We start from the raw sequence: 17,229 nt of genomic DNA, 5'->3' as shown, positions 1-17,229 counted from the left end.
CTGAGACAGCTCGGTTGGGGCTGGCAGGGGGAGGAGAGTCTCCAGTGGGGCATGGAACCGGCCTCTGCTCAGACACAGGGGAGGAAGGCCTGTGCTCTGTCCTTGTCTTCATCCTGCACCCAGTAGGTCAGCAGTGGGGACTTTTTACTTTTCTTCACCAGGAATCCTTTAGGCATGTCTGTGGCAGAAGCGGTGCAGCCTTTTTATGGGGCATCAGAGTGGCCCAGGGGGGATTTGCCCCCCTGCCCCCTGGCCCAGTCCTCCCCTGTACTTACTTCACCATTGTGGCCTCCATCTCTTTGTGATTTATGCCGGAGAGTGGTAGATCTGGACGGTCCGTGTTGTAGCATTGTTCCTGATTGGTGCTTCCGCAAGGCTGAACCAGCTGGAGGGGTCATTCTGTTTCCCATTGGATCGGACAGGAGCCGTATCATCCATATATATTGCTGGACTCTTATTCATTCATAGTTGTGGTAAGCGCATAGCGCGACCCTCACTTTATCACGGGTTGAGAAGCCATAATATTGCGGTGGAGGAGTTTCTGTTTCCACACTTTGCACATCATATGTATATAGTGTTGGGCTTTTATTCATCTAATTTGTGGTAAGCACATAGCGTGGTCCTCGATTTATCACGGATTAAGAAGTCACTATATTGCTGTGGAAGATTTTTTGTTTCTACACCCTGCACATCTTATTTGGACTATACTTTTTATGAACTTATATTATATTATATTATTTGGATGTGATATTTATTGCCTCATTTAAGCACATGGTTTGATCATTTATGTTTCAAGTTAGCGTAGCTTTACTTTTTTATTAGGTTGAAAAAAAGACCAAAAACCAATAAAAAACCAAAAACAGTAAAGAAAACCCAACCATACAATCCCATATACACAATCCTATACCCGCAGTTGATCCAGAGGAAGGCGAAAAACCCCAGCAAAGCATGATCCAATTTGCTACAGCAAAGGAAACAATTTCCTTCCTGATCCCCCGAGAGGCAATCGGATATTCCCTGGATCAACTTTACCTATAAATATTAGTACCCAGTTATATTATGCACATCTAGGAATAAATCCAGACCTTTCATAAATTAGGAGATTAGAAGCACTCTCTTATCCCAGGTTCACACTGAGGCCATTTTGAAATCATGCACATTCAGCTGAACTCGCATGATTTCAAGCCGACATTTCAGTCTGACTTCAGGGGCAATTTCACAGACATCTGTGCTGGTTCCTGCACAGATGTCTATGGGGATCGCCCCCCCCCCCCCCAAATCGCCAAACGCAGTACAGAAACTACTTTTGGGAATCGGTACGGCGCCGCAAAGTTGGCGTCACACCGATTGGGGCGGCGCCATTGCCGGCAATTGGCTTCGATTTGACGTGCCATTTGACATGTCAAATGGCATGTCAAATCGAACCAATGTGGATGTGGGCTTAAAGGGAGTGCTCCTAGTCTCAGCTTGTTACCTTTATAAAAGACACCTGTACACAGAAGCAATCAGATTCCAATCTCTCCACCATGGCCAAGACCAAAGAGCTGTCCAAGGATATCAGGGACAAGATTGTAGACCTACACAAGGCTGGAATGGGCTACAAGACCATCGCCAAGCAGCTTGGTGAGAGGGTGACAACAGTTGGTGCGATTATTCGCAAATAGAAGAAAGACAAAATAACTGTCAATCTCCCTTGGTCTGGGGCTCCATGAAAGATCTCACCTCATGGAGTTTCAAGGATCATGAAAATGCTAAGGAATCAGACAAGAACTACACAGGAGAATCTTGTCAATGATCTCAAGGCAGCTGGGACCATAGTCACCAAGAAAGCAATAGGTAACACACTACGCCGTGAAGGACTGAAATCCAGCAGCACCTGCAAGGTCCCCCTGCTCAAGAAAGCACATGTACAGGCCCGTCGAAAGTTTGCTAATGAACATCTGAATGATTCAGAGGAGAACTGGTAAGTTCACGTGTAAGTGTTATGGTCAAATGAGACCAAAATAGAGCTCTTTGGCATCGACTCAATGTTTTGAGGAGGAGGAATGCTGTCTATGACCCTAAGAACACCATCCACACCGTCAAATATGGAGGTGGAAACATTATGCCTTGGGAGTGATTTTTTTTGCTAAGGGGACAGGACAACTTCTCCGCATCAAGGGGACGGGGCCATGTACTGTCATATCTTGGGTGAGAACATCCTTCCCTCAGCCAGAGCATTGAAAATGGGTAGTGGATGGGTATTCCAGCATGACAATGACCCCAAACACATGGTCAAGGCAACAAAGGAGTGGCTCAAGAAGAAGCACATTAAGGTCCTGGAGTGGCCTAGCCCGTCTCCAGACTTTAATCCAATATAGAATATGTGGAGGGAGCTAAAGGTTCCAGTTACTAAATGTCAACCTCGAAACCCTAAGGACTTAGAGAGGATCTGGAAAGAGGAGTGGGACAAAATCCCTCCTGAGATGTGTGCAAACCTGGTGGCCAACTACAAGAAACGTCTTACCTCTGTGCCCTGCTTTTGCCACCAAGTACTAAGTCATGTTTTGCGAAGGGTTTAAATACTTATTTCACTCATTAAAAATGCAAATCAATTTATAACTTTTTGGAAATGCCTATTTATGGATATTTTTGTTGTTATTCTGTCTCTCACTGTTAAAATAAACCTGTTACTAAAATTATAGACTGATCTATTCTTTGTCAGTGGGCAAACATACAAAATCAGCAGGGGATCAAATACTTTTTTTCCTCATTGTAGCAGCAGAACACATTGCAACAATGCTCTCGACGTTCCTTGAGAATTGGTGCAGGAGAGTCCCACTTAGTACACCTAAAAGGGTCCATACTGGGCAATTCATCAAAATGTAACATGGAGATTTTTTTCTCAAGAGTACTGCAATGATGCACAGTAATAAAAACTATTCCAGTAGAAAATGACAGATTTTTTTGCACACAAAAAGTTGATGGCTCAGATGAACCCTCATGCTTTTTACACAACATCACTGTGCCCCGTTGATTAGTTTGGTCTTAAAGTAAAACTGAAGGCAATAATTTTTTTGCATTCTGGATAGAGTAAAGTCTGTACACACTATGAGAAAATCGGCCCAAACGATCGGCCGGTTCTCATTGATGTTCCACAGCCAGTTGGAACCGAGGATAGAAATAATGTATGAAAATTTTCGTAACACAAAGGTTTTTCTTCTGTTATTTGTTGTTTCTGATCATGCGCAATTTTTCATAGTTACAGTACATAGTTAGTCCAGTTAGAAGTCCATTTAGTTCAACAATTGTATGAAAACAGTACACATTAAACGAAAATTGATTGTTCGGTTCCCGTACAAGAAAAATTTTGGAGTTTGTCCCTTCGGAAATTTTTGTTCAGAAGGTCGGAATCGGCTGTCGAAAGTTGTGTCCACACTATCAGAAAATGGTACGATTGTTCCTCGGACAAAAATGTTCGCCCGATTTTCTTATAGTGTGAGCGGGCCATTAGGATGGACATACATGGGTCGAATTCCAAAATAATTTTCTTCCAAAAATCTTTTCTAAGAATTTTAGTTCAAATTTAGCACCATTAACGGGCTGCACCAATGGCCAATTTCGATGCGGCCATCGGAAATTTTAATTTAGCACCAATAACATTTAGCACCATTAACCTCCCTGGCGGTATGATTCTTTCGGATTTTAGGTGCTGAAAGCGGTACCATTATTTTGCATGTAATTCTTAAGAACGAGCAGCCCAAACCAACTATTTACATATGATTTTTTTCTTACTGTGCGTTCTTCTTTATAACATCTCGGGTATGATAAAGTTTGAAACATGAAATCATAAATTATAATATAATAAAAATATAAATATATATTTATATATATATATATATATATATATGTATATGTATATGTATATGTATATATAATATAATATAATATTATACTGTATATACATATATATATATATATATATATATATATATATATATATATATATAAATATATATATATATATATATATATATTTATATTTATTATAATATAATATATATATATATATATATATATATATATATGTATATGTATATATATATATATATATATATATATATATATATATATACACATATATATACATATACACATATATATATACATATATATATATTCGTGTATAGTACAGTAAAACTGCAGGAAAGGGCACTGGGGGGGCAAACTAATGTGAATTTACTTTATTTTGCATTGTATCAGTGTGTTTTACATTTGAATTTGCCGCCGGTTCCACCCCCCTGCGAACGTCACGTCGCAGGAGACGGAAGTTGGGGCACACAGAGGATCGGGAGGAAGACCCGGCGCCACACACTGCCGGGATACATCACTGGATCCCGGGGACAAGGTAAGTAACCCCTCTACCAGGATCCAGCGATCTTCCTAGCGTTACTCCGAGTGTGGCTCGGGGTCACCGCTTTTGGCACTGAAATTTAACCCCGAGCCACACTCGGGAATACCGCTAGGAAGGTTAATGGGCTGCAGCAATGGCTAATTTCCATGCGGCCATCGGAAATTTAAATTTAGCACCAATAACATTTAACACGATTAATGGGCTGCAGCAATGGGCAATTTCGATGCGGCCATCGAATTTCAATTTAGCACCAATAAAATTTAGCACCATTAATGGGCTGCACCAATGCCTAATTTCGATGCGGCAATCAAATTTAAATTTAGCACCAATAAAATTTTGCACCATTAATGGGCTGCAGCAATGGCAAATTTTCGATGCGGCCATCGAATTTAGGTGATTAAGTGGAAATTTTCGGAAACACAAACAATTTTCTAGTCAACGATGGGAGAATCGTGTAAGAAATATAATCGAAAAAGAAATGTGCATGAGCACAAGAAAAGAAAATTCCCGGAAAGAAAATAAATTTACCAGAAAGAAAACAAAATTCTCGGCCACGAAATTTATTTTCTGTAGCAACATGAGGTGAAATTGAAGGTTTGGTTGGTTACATTTTGAAATCAATGGTTGCACAATTGGATCACAAAACGCACAAAATTGATCTGATTTTCGAAAGAAAATGTGTTTGGAATTCAATCTATGCATGGCCTGCATTAGGGAGGGTTGTAATCCTGAGGCCCCCCTGACCGCAGTGGCCCTTTCCATCGGTCCTGGGGCTCTTTCCATAATTTACGGGGCACTTTTCTATGGTCTGTATTTTTGAGTGCCATAGATGGCAATATTAAATTACAAAAGTCACAAGCAAGTTGCAAGGAAATCACAAACAAGTCGCTTTGGGTTTACAGCAGTGTGAAGTGAGCCTTATGGTCCCCTCACAGTGGCAGAATGCCAGGGCCCAGTCACAAGTGCAACCTTTGTGACCCTGGTAGTTTCACCACTGTTATAATAGCCCTTGTCAGGTTTTTGTTTTCCGCCATCTTTGTCTCATTGGGGCGATTTCCCTTTACATAGTCAAAACTGGAGTGAGAAGAAATCCCTACAAAGAGGTTGTCACCAGAACTAGTGTCATGTTCTGGTGACAACTCAAAATGTGGATTTTTTTTGTTACTTTCACTTGGTGATAACAGTCAAACAGTGAGGGTGAATCTCCCTAATGGGGGCACAGACAGCAATAAAGCCCTCAGAGTAGTTAAATATGCTGGAACCTTACATGTTCGAATTTGATTTGGTCACAACTGTACTGGTGGTAAGCCACCAATGGTTTGTGGGCTGCTTCTATACACCGACGAACTAATACAGAAACGTAAGGACATAAATACAATGTTTAAAGTGATATTGAAGGCAATTATTATTTAATTTTTTAATAACAAACATTTTATACCTACCTGCTCTGTGTAATGGTTTTGCACAGAGCAGCCTCAATCCTCCTCTTCCCGATGCCCTTTGCCCCTCCCTCCTGCCGAGTACCTCCACAGCAAGCAGCTTGCGATGGGGGCACCCAAGCAGGCTCACCCCTGAGCCGCTGCTCTGCATGTCCATTCACACACAGAGCCACGGCTCGGCCCCACCCCCCTCTCTTCTTATTGGCTCACTGGCTGTGATTGCCAATGGCTCCCGCTGCTGTCTCAGCCAATGAGGAGGAAGAGTCCTCCCAAAGAGCCGTGGCTCTTGTGCATATTGCTAGATTGCGATGGGGCTTGGGTAGGTATTAGGGGAGGTTGGGGCTGCTGCACAGAGAAGTTTTTTTTTTAACCTTCATGCATAGAATACATGAAGGTAAAAAATCTTGAGCTTTTACAAACACTTTAAGGTTTAAAAAAATTCAAAAAGTCCAAAAAGAAGTTTTGTCTTTAGTTATACCTTAATCACATTCTAGGCACACATTTGCAACCACCTACAAAATGGCCCCAGTGGTAAAACCCAACTCCAGGCACCATAATAGCTATTATAGTGCTTACCTTTCCCATGTAGTCATTTACGGTGGGCTTTCCTAAAAAAAACCTAAAAAAACCTTTTAGTTTCACCAGATAGTACTCACCACCCCCCTTGACAACATCATTACTCCAGGACTGGTAGACACCAGTGCATTGTGTCACCACCCCCTGTATTTGTTCCTTGTATGCTAAATATATTCATGACTGTACCATATTTTTCTCATTATTGATTTAATTTTTTTGCCTTATTAGTGAATCCATCATGCTTTCCTTTGAAGAAGCCAAACATGGCGAAACATGTCAGAATTATAAGCGTGGTGTCAATCCAATGTAATATGTATCTGAGTTATGATACTAAATGGTTGTACAAATGTTATTAGCTCCATTATGTCTAAATAAATATTATTGATTTTAGCAATAAAAAATCTTTTTTGTATCAATTGATTGTGCGCCTGAAAATTCTCGTATCCCTATTCTTTCTTCGAACCTCCTGTGCAGCCAAGCATTATGGGAACAGACAATGGTAGAGACTCAACACCAGCACTGGGGTCTATGGTGGCTCTGAGATTTCCAGGAGTACAGCAGGATATGTACTATTGGAAAAAATCTAAAATATGTTTTTTGAAGAAAGCCCACAATAAATGACTACATTGCCGAGGTCAATACACACTAAGCACTGTAAACCTAGAAAAATGATGGCGCCCGGGGAAAACAAACCGGCACCCTTAGTAAAACAACAACACATTCAACGACTTACTTTTTCACGGGATCACATTGCAAAGACTCCGGTTTCTGTATTCGCAGGACACCTATAAGAAATGAGAATGGATTACTAAAGAATTTCCACATTAACTACTAATTCAGCATTATAAGGATATTACTAATGTGTGAATCACTGGTATGGGTGTATGTGAAACTTAAAATGACCCCAAATGTGGTCAGTGTGATATACAGAATTCCTGGCAGCGTATGATAACATAATTGTATGTATGCTGTATATATTGTATATACATACTGTACATATTAAATATATATATATATCTATATATATACTGTGTATATATATAGATATATATCTATATATATATATAATGAATGTGATTAGAACCAGATTTTCATGCTTGCTATTCCTGATGAAGGATCTTAATGGATCCGAAACATTGACATTTTTTGTTTTTTTGATGTCTCCTTTGTGAGTATTTTACTCTCTAAATAAATATACACGGTGCTGCAGATTGGATCTATTTTGTTTATATATATATATATATATATATATATATATATATATATATATATATATATATATATATACACACACACACACATTATCTCACAAAAATAAACACACCTCTCACATGTTTTAAAAATATTTTATTCTATCTTTTCATGTGACAACACTGAAGAAATGACACTTTGCTACAATGTAAAGTAGTGAGTGTACAGCTTGTATAACAGTGTAAATTTGCTGTCCCCTCAAAATAACTCAACACAGCCATTAATGTCTAAACCGCTGGCAACAAAAGTGAGTACACTCCTAAGTAAAGAAAAAGTCCAAATTGGGCCCATAGTGTCAATATTTTGTGTGGCCACCATTATTTTCCAGCACTGCCCTAACCCTCTTGGGCATGGAGTTCACCAGAGCTTCACAGGTTGTCACTGGAGTCCTCTTCCACTCCTCCATGACAACATCACAGATCTGGTGGATGTTAGAGACCTTGCGCTCCTCCACCCTTCTGTTTGAGGATGCCCCACAGATGCTCAATAGGGTTTAGGTCTAGAGACATGCTTGACCAGTCCATCACCTTTACCCTCAGCTTCTTTAGCAAGGCAGTGGTCATCTTGGAGGTGTGTTTGGGGTCGTTATCATGTTGGAATACTGCCCTGCGGCCCAGTCTCCAAAGGGAGGGGATCATGCTTTGCTTCAGTATGTCACAGTACATGTTGGCATTCATGGTTCCCTCAATGAACTGTAGCTCCCCAGTGCCGGCAACACTCATGCAGCCCCAGACCATGACACGCCCACCACCATGGTTGACTGTAGGTAAGACACACTTGGCTTTGTATTCCTCACCTGGTTGCCTCCCCACACGCTTGACACCATCTGAACCAAATAAGTTTATCTTGGTCTCATCAGACCAGTAATTCCAATAATTCCAGTAATCCATGTCCTTAGCCTGCTTGTCTTCAGCAAACTGTTTGTGGGCTTTCTTCTGCATCTTTAGAAGAGGCTTCCTTCTGGGACGAGAGCCACACAGACTAATTTGATGTAGTGTGCGGTGTATGGTCTGAGCACTGACAGACTGACCCCCCACCCCTTCAACCTCTGCAGCAATGCTGGCAGCACTCATACGTCTATTTCCCAAAGACAACCTCTGGATATGACGCTGAGCATGTGCATTCAACTTCTTTGGCTGACCATGATGAGGCCTGTTCTGAGTGGAACCTGTCCTGGTATGGTCTTGGCCACCATGATGCAGCTCAGTTTCAGGGTCTTGACAATCTTCTTATAGCCTAGGCCATCTTTATGTAGAGCAACAATTCTTTTTTTCAGATCCTCAGAGAGTTCTTTGCCATGAGGTGCCACGTTGGACTTCCAGTGACCAGTATGAGAGAGTGAGAGAGATAACACCAAATGTAACACACCTGCTCCCCATTCACACCTGAGACCTTGTAACACTAACGAGTCACATGACACCGGGGGAGGGGAAATGGCTAATTGGGCCCAATTTGGACATTTTCACTTAGCGGTGTACTCACTTTTGTTGCCAGTGGTTTAGACATTAATGGCTGTGTGTTGAATTATTTTGAGGGGACAGCAAATTTACACTGTTATACAAGCTGTATACTCACTACTTTACATTGTAGCAAAGTGTCATTTCTTCAGTGTTGTCACATGAAAAGATAGAATAAAATATTAAAAAAAAAAAATGTGAGGGGTGTACTCACTTTTGTGAGATACTGTATATATGCATATTCATACAAACTGTACAATTAAAATAAACAATCTATATAAATGAATGGCATAATCTGCTATCATAAGGCACTTTTTAGAGTTCATTTATACAGACTGATGAGTGGATGGATGAAGTAGCATTACACTTCCTGCATAGTAATAGTACCACATGTAAAACATAAAAAAAAAAAATTGAGGTTGTATTTTTGAATGCATAGGACTGCACATAGACATTCACTCCTGGAAACCCCATGCAGAAGACATGTTAAAACAAATCAATCTACATAAAAAATGCACAACCACCCATGCAAATTTGCATTGCAAGCATTTCTAGGCTCGTTCCTGGTCCTTTAAGTAAGTTTTAAATCCTCTCAAGATGTATATTTGGAGCTGGGGAATCACTAATTCTACAATACCAATGCACCTCTCTAGGAGAAGGCCAATCAACAGAGAACACAGGGATTAAGGGCCGGTTCGCACCACTCTTTCTGCGTTCCAGATGCATCCCTGCATGAGCATTTTTAATGCTTTCTATTGTGTTTTTGATGTGTTCCAAGTAGAGCTGCATGATTAATCGTTAAAAAATCGTAAATTACATTTTTCCTAGCCCCTTCCCCCCACTCTCCATCCTGAAACATCCTCCGCAGCATCACTGCCGGGCAGAGAGGGGTCAACATTGAGGTAAACCCGGGCAGTAGGGGGAATCGGCACGCGCACGTAGTGATTAGGTGTGCCCTGGCACACCCCCTGCGCACGCCTATGATCCCTATATTGAAAATGGATGATGTCCTATCTGGACGTTTGTATTTCTTTTTAAATCTACAATAAAAACATGGTAAAAGAAAAAAATTGCGATCGCGATTCAACCCTCCCTCCCCTCACAATCTTAATCCAGAACTTCCACGATTCAGTGCAGAGCCGTTCTCTGCTTACAGCTGTCAGGAAAAAAAAAAAGGTAGCCAGTAAAGTTTGCCATTGGCCGAGGAGGAGGCGGGAGGACTGAGGAGACGCGAGGACGCGGGAGTCGGGGACTAAAGAGAAGCTGCCGTGACTCGTGAGGTAACTGCATTTATTGGGGGCAATGCTGTGACACTCTGCAATTGATTTGGGGCATTGCTGTGGCACTCTGCAATTGATTGGGGGCAATGCTGTGGGCACTCTGCAATTGATTGGGGGCAATGCTGTGGGCACTCTGCAATTGATTGGGGGCAATGCTGTGACACTCTGCAATTGATTGGGGGCAATGCTGTGGGCACTCTGCATTTATTGGGGGCAATGCTGTGGCACTCTGCATTTATTGGGGGCATTGCTGTGGGCACTCTGCAATTGATTGGGGGCATTGCTGTGGGCACTCTGCATTTATTGGGGGCAATGCTGTGGCACTCTGCATTAATTGGGGGCATTGCTGTGGGCACTCTGCATTTATTGGGGACAATGCTGTGGCACTCTGCATTTATTGGGGGCATTGCTGTGGGCACTCTGCAATTGATTGGGGGCATTGCTGTGGCACTCTGCAATAGATTGGGGGCACTGCTGTGGCACTCTGCAATTGATTTGGGGGAATGCTGTGGGCACTCTGCAATTGATTGGGGGCAATGCTGTGGCACTCTGCATTTATTGGGGGCAATGCTGTGGGCACTCTGCAATTGATTGGGGGCATTGCTGTGGCACTCTGCAATTGATTGGGGGCAATGCTGTGGGCACTCTGCAATTGATTGGGGGCAATGCTGTGGTCACTCTGCATTGACGTACCTCCCATTGCTCAGTCTAAAGGTTTGCGCTCAGAAATGTTTTTATTTGCTCAGCACAGTAAAAAATTAGAGGGAACATTGTCAGCAGCTGAGATAAAATGAAACATTGTATCATTTGGTTCTTGTTGATCAAAAGGATTAACTTCTGTCTGTAAATGCCCTGTTTAACCACTGAAAGACTAAGCTTTTTTCTGACATTTGTTGCTTACAAGTAAAATCAGTATTTTTTGCTATATATATATATATATATATATATATATATATATATATATATATATATATTTATTTTTTTTTTTTTTCAGCAGAGAGCCTAGAGAATAAAACTGCGGTCGTTACAATATTTTACGTCACAGTTTATTTGCACAGTATTTTTTGCTATATATATATATATATATATATATATATATATATATATATATATATATATATATATATATATTATTTATTTATTTTTTCAGCAGAGAGCCTAGAGAATAAAACGGCGGTTGTTACAATATTTTACGTCACACTTTATTTGCACAGCGCTCTTTCAAAAGCAATTTTTTGGGAAAAAATACACTTCAGTAAATAAAATAAAAAAAACAAAACAGTAAAGTTAAGCCCATTTTTTTGTATAACAGTGAAAAATTATGTTACGCCGAGAATCGTGATCTTTAATTTAAGCAAAAAAAAAAAAAAATCACGATTCTTATTTTATCCAGAATTTTGTAGCTTTAGTTTAAAGGCATTTTTTCCCTTTTTTTTTTTCCTCTCAATGGAGAACATGTTCATTTTTGATGCGTCTTAGCATATTTCGGATGTGTTTCATACAGGAAAAAATGCAACATGTTCTTCTTTTGCTGACTGCACTGGTGTGAACTAGGGTCATTGGAATCTATGTTAACTACTTCTGGACCGGAAAGGTTTAACCCCCTTAATGACCAGGCCATTTTTTGCGATTCGGCACTGCGTTATTTTAGCTGACAATTGCGTGGACGTGCGACGCTGTACCCAAATAAAATTAATGTCCTTTTTTTCTTACAAATAGAGTTTTCTTTTAGGAGAATGCGGGGCTGCTGGGAGCATGGTACAGGAGAATGCGGGGCTGCTGGGAGCATGGTACAGGAGAATGCGGGGCTGCGGGGCTGCGAGCATGGTACAGGAGAATGCGGGGCTGCGAGCATGGTACAGGAGAATGCGGGGCTGCGGGCATGGTACAGGAGAATGCAGTGCTGCGGGCATGGCACAGGAGAATGCAGTGCTGCGGGCATGGCACAGGAGAATGCGAGGCTGCGGACATGGTACAGAAGAATGCAGGGCTGTGGGTATGGTGCAGAAGAATGCGGGGCTGTGGGCATGGTACAGGAGAATGCGGGGCTGCAGGCATGGTACAGGAGAATGCAGTGCTGCAGGGATGGTACAGGAGAATGCGGGGCTGCAGGCATGGTACAGGAGAATGCAGTGCTGCGGGGATAGTACAGGAGAATGCGGGGCTGTGGGCATGGTACAGGAGAATGCGGGGCTGCAGGCATGGTACAGGAGAATGCAGTGCTGCAGGGATGGTACAGGAGAATGCGGGGCTGCAGGCATGGTACAGGAGAATGCAGTGCTGCGGGTATGGTACAGGAAAATGCAGGGCTATGGGCATGGTGCAGGAGAATGCGGGGCTGCGGGCATGGTACAGGAAAATGCAGGGCTATGGGCATGGTGCAGGAGAATGCGGGGCTGCGGGCATGGTACAGGAAAATGCAGGGCTATGGGCATGGTGCAGGAGAATGCGGGGCTGAGGGCATGGTACAGGAGAATGCAGGGCTGCGGGCATGGTACAGGAGAATGCAGGGCTGCGGGTATGGTACAGGAGAATGCAGGGCTGCGGGCATGGTACAGGAGAATGCAGTGCTGCAGGGATGGTACAGGAGAATGCGGGGCTGCGGGTATGGTACAGGAAAATGCAGGGATATGGGCATGGTGCAGGAGAATGCGGGGCTGCGGGCATGGTACAGGAGAATGCAGTGCTGCGGGGATAGTACAGGAGAATGCGGGGCTGTGGGTATGGTACAGGAAAATGCAGGGATATGGGCATGGTGCAGGAGAATGCGGGGCTGCGGGCATGGTACAGGAGAATGCAGTGCTGCGGGGATAGTACAGGAGAATGCGGGGCTGTGGGTATGGTACAGGAAAATGCAGGGATATGGGCATGGTGCAGGAGAATGCGGGGCTGCGGGCATGGTACAGGAGAATGCAGTGCTGCGGGGATAGTACAGGAGAATGCGGGGCTGTGGGTATGGTACAGGAAAATGCAGGGATATGGGCATGGTGCAGGAGAATGCGGGGCTGCGGGCATGGTACAGGAGAATTTTTTCAGAGCAGTGCGCTGCGAATCACATCGATGTCTGACATCACACATGTGTGAACCGAGTCAAAGTGGGGATTATTGTGAAAGTGTAGAATGAGGACCTGGCCCGGTTGCTCTGTTATTGCCCTATTAGCCATACACCCGTTTTCAGAAAAGTCCAGTGTGGAGGATTAAATCGCAGTGAGATGTGTGAAGGACTGACAGGTGCCTTATATACATAGCACTGATCTGCTGTGTCCTGAAACCAAGGTTATGTGTAATGTAATTCCTATCATATATCTGTCATCAGCTACACATCTGATCCGCTGCCTTAGACTTGTCTACATATACTAGGAATTCTATGCATCACGCACAACCTCTACATAATATATCACGGTTCTTTAACCACCTAGGGACCACCCTATAGCAGATATATTGCTACAGGGCACCCCTACTGTGCAGAATCACCTATATATATATATATATATATATATATATACATACATGATTCTGCACTTCCGCCTAGGGGGCGCACTCGTGCCGCCGCCGTTTACTCACAGCAGAAGCCAATCTGCAGGTGCCAGGCACTGGATGTCCGCCGGCACCCGCCGATCGTCGGGCAGAAACACAAAACAGAGCTCTGCCTACTTTCTCACCAAAAATGACATTTTTGTTGCAGGGGATGCCAGAAATCTGACTTGTATCTTAGTGCAGACTTCTGGGAAAATTGGTGAGCCAATCACACAACCAGGAAATGATGTTTCTGGGGGTGTGGTCAGTATACATTCTGTATACAGAACAGCTCCAGGCGGCCATATTGCATTTTCAGAAAATGACAGTGGCTGCAGATTGAAAAAGAAAAATGATTTTTAAAAACATTCAATTACAATATGATTTGTGTCCCAATTGTATACGCTATATTGTTTTTTCTTTGTTTGCTATTTTTTTCCCCCACAGAAGTGGAGTTACCCTTTAACCACTTCTGGACCAGAAGATTTTCCCCCGTAATGACCAGGCCATATTCTGCGATTCGGCACTGTGTTACTTTAATGGACAATTGAGCGGTCGTGCGACGCTGTACCCAAATAAAATTGATGTCCTTTTTTCCCACAAATAGAGCTTTCTTTTGGTGGTATTTGATCACCTGTGCGATTTTTATTTTTTGCACTATAAACAAGAAAATAGCGACAATTCTGAAAAAAAAAACAAAACAATATTTTTCACTTTCTGCTATATAAGGCTCCGTTCACATGTGAGCGTATGGATCTCGGGCAGAACTGCTGCGATCCGGAGATTTATTGCAAATCGCGGGACGCCCGTGCGTTGCCCGTTGATTTGCAATAGACCCCCAAACGCTGAGCGATGTTGCCGCGTTTTCCGCCTGCCGAATCGCGGTAACATTGTGCAAAAAAAATCGCGGGACGCATTATGCTCCAAAGAAGCTCTTGTACTTTTTTGGGCGTAATGCGTCCCGCGATTTTTTTTTTGCGCGATGTTACCGGGATTCGGCAGGCGGAAATCGCGGCAACATCGCTCAGCGTTTGGGGGTCTATTGCCAATCAACGGGCAACGCACGGGCGTCCCGCGATTTGCAATAATCTCTGGATCGTGGGCGGAACCGCGGCGGTTCTGCCCGAGATCCATACGCTGACATGTGAACGGAGCCCAACATTCTCAAAAAAAAATGTAAAAACCACATTTTTTTTTAACATCTTAGGCCAATTTGTTTTCTGCTACATATTTTTGGTAAAAAGAAATTGCAATAAGCGTATTTTGATTGGTTTGCGCAAAAGTTATTGCGTTTGCTAACTATGGGAAAGATTTATGTAATTTTTATTGTGTTTTTCTTTTTTTTTACTAGTAATGGCGGCGATCTACGATTTTATTTTTCGGGACTGCGACATTGCGACGGACAGATCGGACCCCTAAACTGACATTTTTGACACTTTTGGGGGGACCAGTGACATTACTACAGTAATCAGTGCTAAAAATATGCACTGTTACTGTAATAATGACACTGACAGGGAAGGGGTTAACACTGTGGGTGATCAAGGGGTTAAATGTGAGCCTAGGGGAGTGATTCTAACTGGGGGGGGGGGGCTTCTGAAATGACCATAGAGACCTGTGATCCTATATAGAAGGATCACAGGCGCTCTGTGATCATTCCAGGGAGAAGAGCGGTCAGTTGTGTTTACAACAGCTGACCGTTTTTCTCTCTCAGCGGGGAGCGATCGCGGGTGATAGGCGGCAATCAGAGCCGCCTGCCCCGTGCATCAGAGTCCCCGCTGACGAGTGAGGGGCGGGAGCGCGGCGGCGGCGGCAGTGCGCGCTTGCCCCCCTAGCTGCACGAATGCGACTGGTGTAGGTCTACGTCGGTTCACGTAGGAGAGCTGCACTGCCGCAGTAAATAGGCGGCGGGCGGTCGGGAACCAGATAAGCATGCAAATTGGTTACATAGTTATAGTCGAGTTAACTGACGCATACTGATGCAGCTAAATTTGACCTGGACATCTAGGCATCATTGAAACTTTGTCATGAAAGGGTTAAACATAAGCAACCTGCCTTACAAGGCTGTGATCTTACTTTATATGTGACAAATTAGCACTTTACAGGTGAAGAAGATTCAGGGACACCATGGAACGAATGTATTCTAGAAAACAGATGTCTTTGATTCCAGAGATGTATAGTAACGAAGTAGAACTACTTAAGTACTGTACTTAAGTACCGAAATGCGGTATCTGTACTTTCCTAGAGTAGAATTTTTTTCTCCTACTTCTACTTTTACTTCACTACATTTTTTCGATGATTTCGATACTTCTACTCAAGTATTTTTTTTTTGTGCTGCATAGTTACTAGTTACTTTTAAAAAAATTACCACTGCCAGAACAGTAGATGGCAGGTTGCATAAAGCTCAAAAAAATGTGTATAATGTCATTTATAAATCAGCGCATACGAAAATAAAGGCTGTGTATAATAAAAGCTGCTATACCAAATCTTTCCAATAAAAAGAAAATATAAAAAACAAATAAATGGTGCTACAGCGCTTAAAGTGCATCAAGAAACTACTAACAAACACAGGTTAATCATTTGAATAAATCATTTGAAATAATAAAAACAATATGATGTTCAAACTTTTGACTTATTTCTTTAATAACTACATAACACAGTACTTGTACTTTTACTTTCAGTACTTGAGTAGAATTTTTTTTTCAAAACTACTGGTACTTTTTACTTTTAGTACTTAAGTAGCAAATTTTTTGAAAAAACTACTTGCAATACTTAAGTAAAAAAAATGTTGAATACTTTAGTACTTCTACTTAAGTAACTTTTTCTGCGAGCACTTCCACTTCTACTCAAGTAATTTTTTGATCGAGCACTTGTACTTTTACTCAAGTAGAAATTTCGAGTACTTTATACAAGTCTGTTTGATTCTGCACAAAGCAATGCAATATGAAGCAAAAAATAAAGGACATTCCTTATTCTAAAGGACAGTTCAATCATCTCCTACATGTTTGCTTTCTGGATATTTTTGGATTCCGGTCTCCTTGGGGAAAATGCCTGCAGGATCACTATGAAGGAAATGACAATGCTTTATTGTTTGCAACACATCTGTATGTAACAGACAACTAACATTCGTTCCAGGAATAGGAGAGCAAGAACCCAACGTTAGATCTGTGGATCTGAACTTTTTCTTTTATTTCTCTTTTGTGGCTCCAAGTGTCAATGTACCAAGAGCCCAACGGTCAGTCTGCCATCGTTTTTTGATCCAAAAATCCTTCCCCAAGAAAATCCTGTTACTTCCGGAACACCAATGAAGGTGTATTATT

At 42.2% G+C, this 17,229-nt stretch overlaps 1 protein-coding gene across 5 annotated transcripts in view; it reads right to left on the bottom strand.

Annotated features, from left to right (window-relative positions):
• Positions 1-17,229, bottom strand: part of PKNOX2 (PBX/knotted 1 homeobox 2) — a 785,503-nt gene that overhangs the window by 621,765 nt on the left and 146,509 nt on the right. For all 5 annotated transcript variants that reach the window (XM_082273326.1, XM_082273320.1, XM_082273323.1 and 2 more), the window contains exon 2: positions 7,142-7,193. The gene's annotated coding sequence lies outside the window, so the exon portion shown is untranslated. The remainder of the gene's footprint in view (positions 1-7,141; positions 7,194-17,229) is intronic.

The sequence above is a fragment of the Pelophylax lessonae genome (assembly GCF_965119305.1).
Source record: "Pelophylax lessonae genome assembly, chromosome: 12".
Taxonomy (NCBI): domain Eukaryota; kingdom Metazoa; phylum Chordata; class Amphibia; order Anura; family Ranidae; genus Pelophylax; species Pelophylax lessonae.
This window is presented reverse-complemented; position numbering and strand designations above follow the sequence as displayed.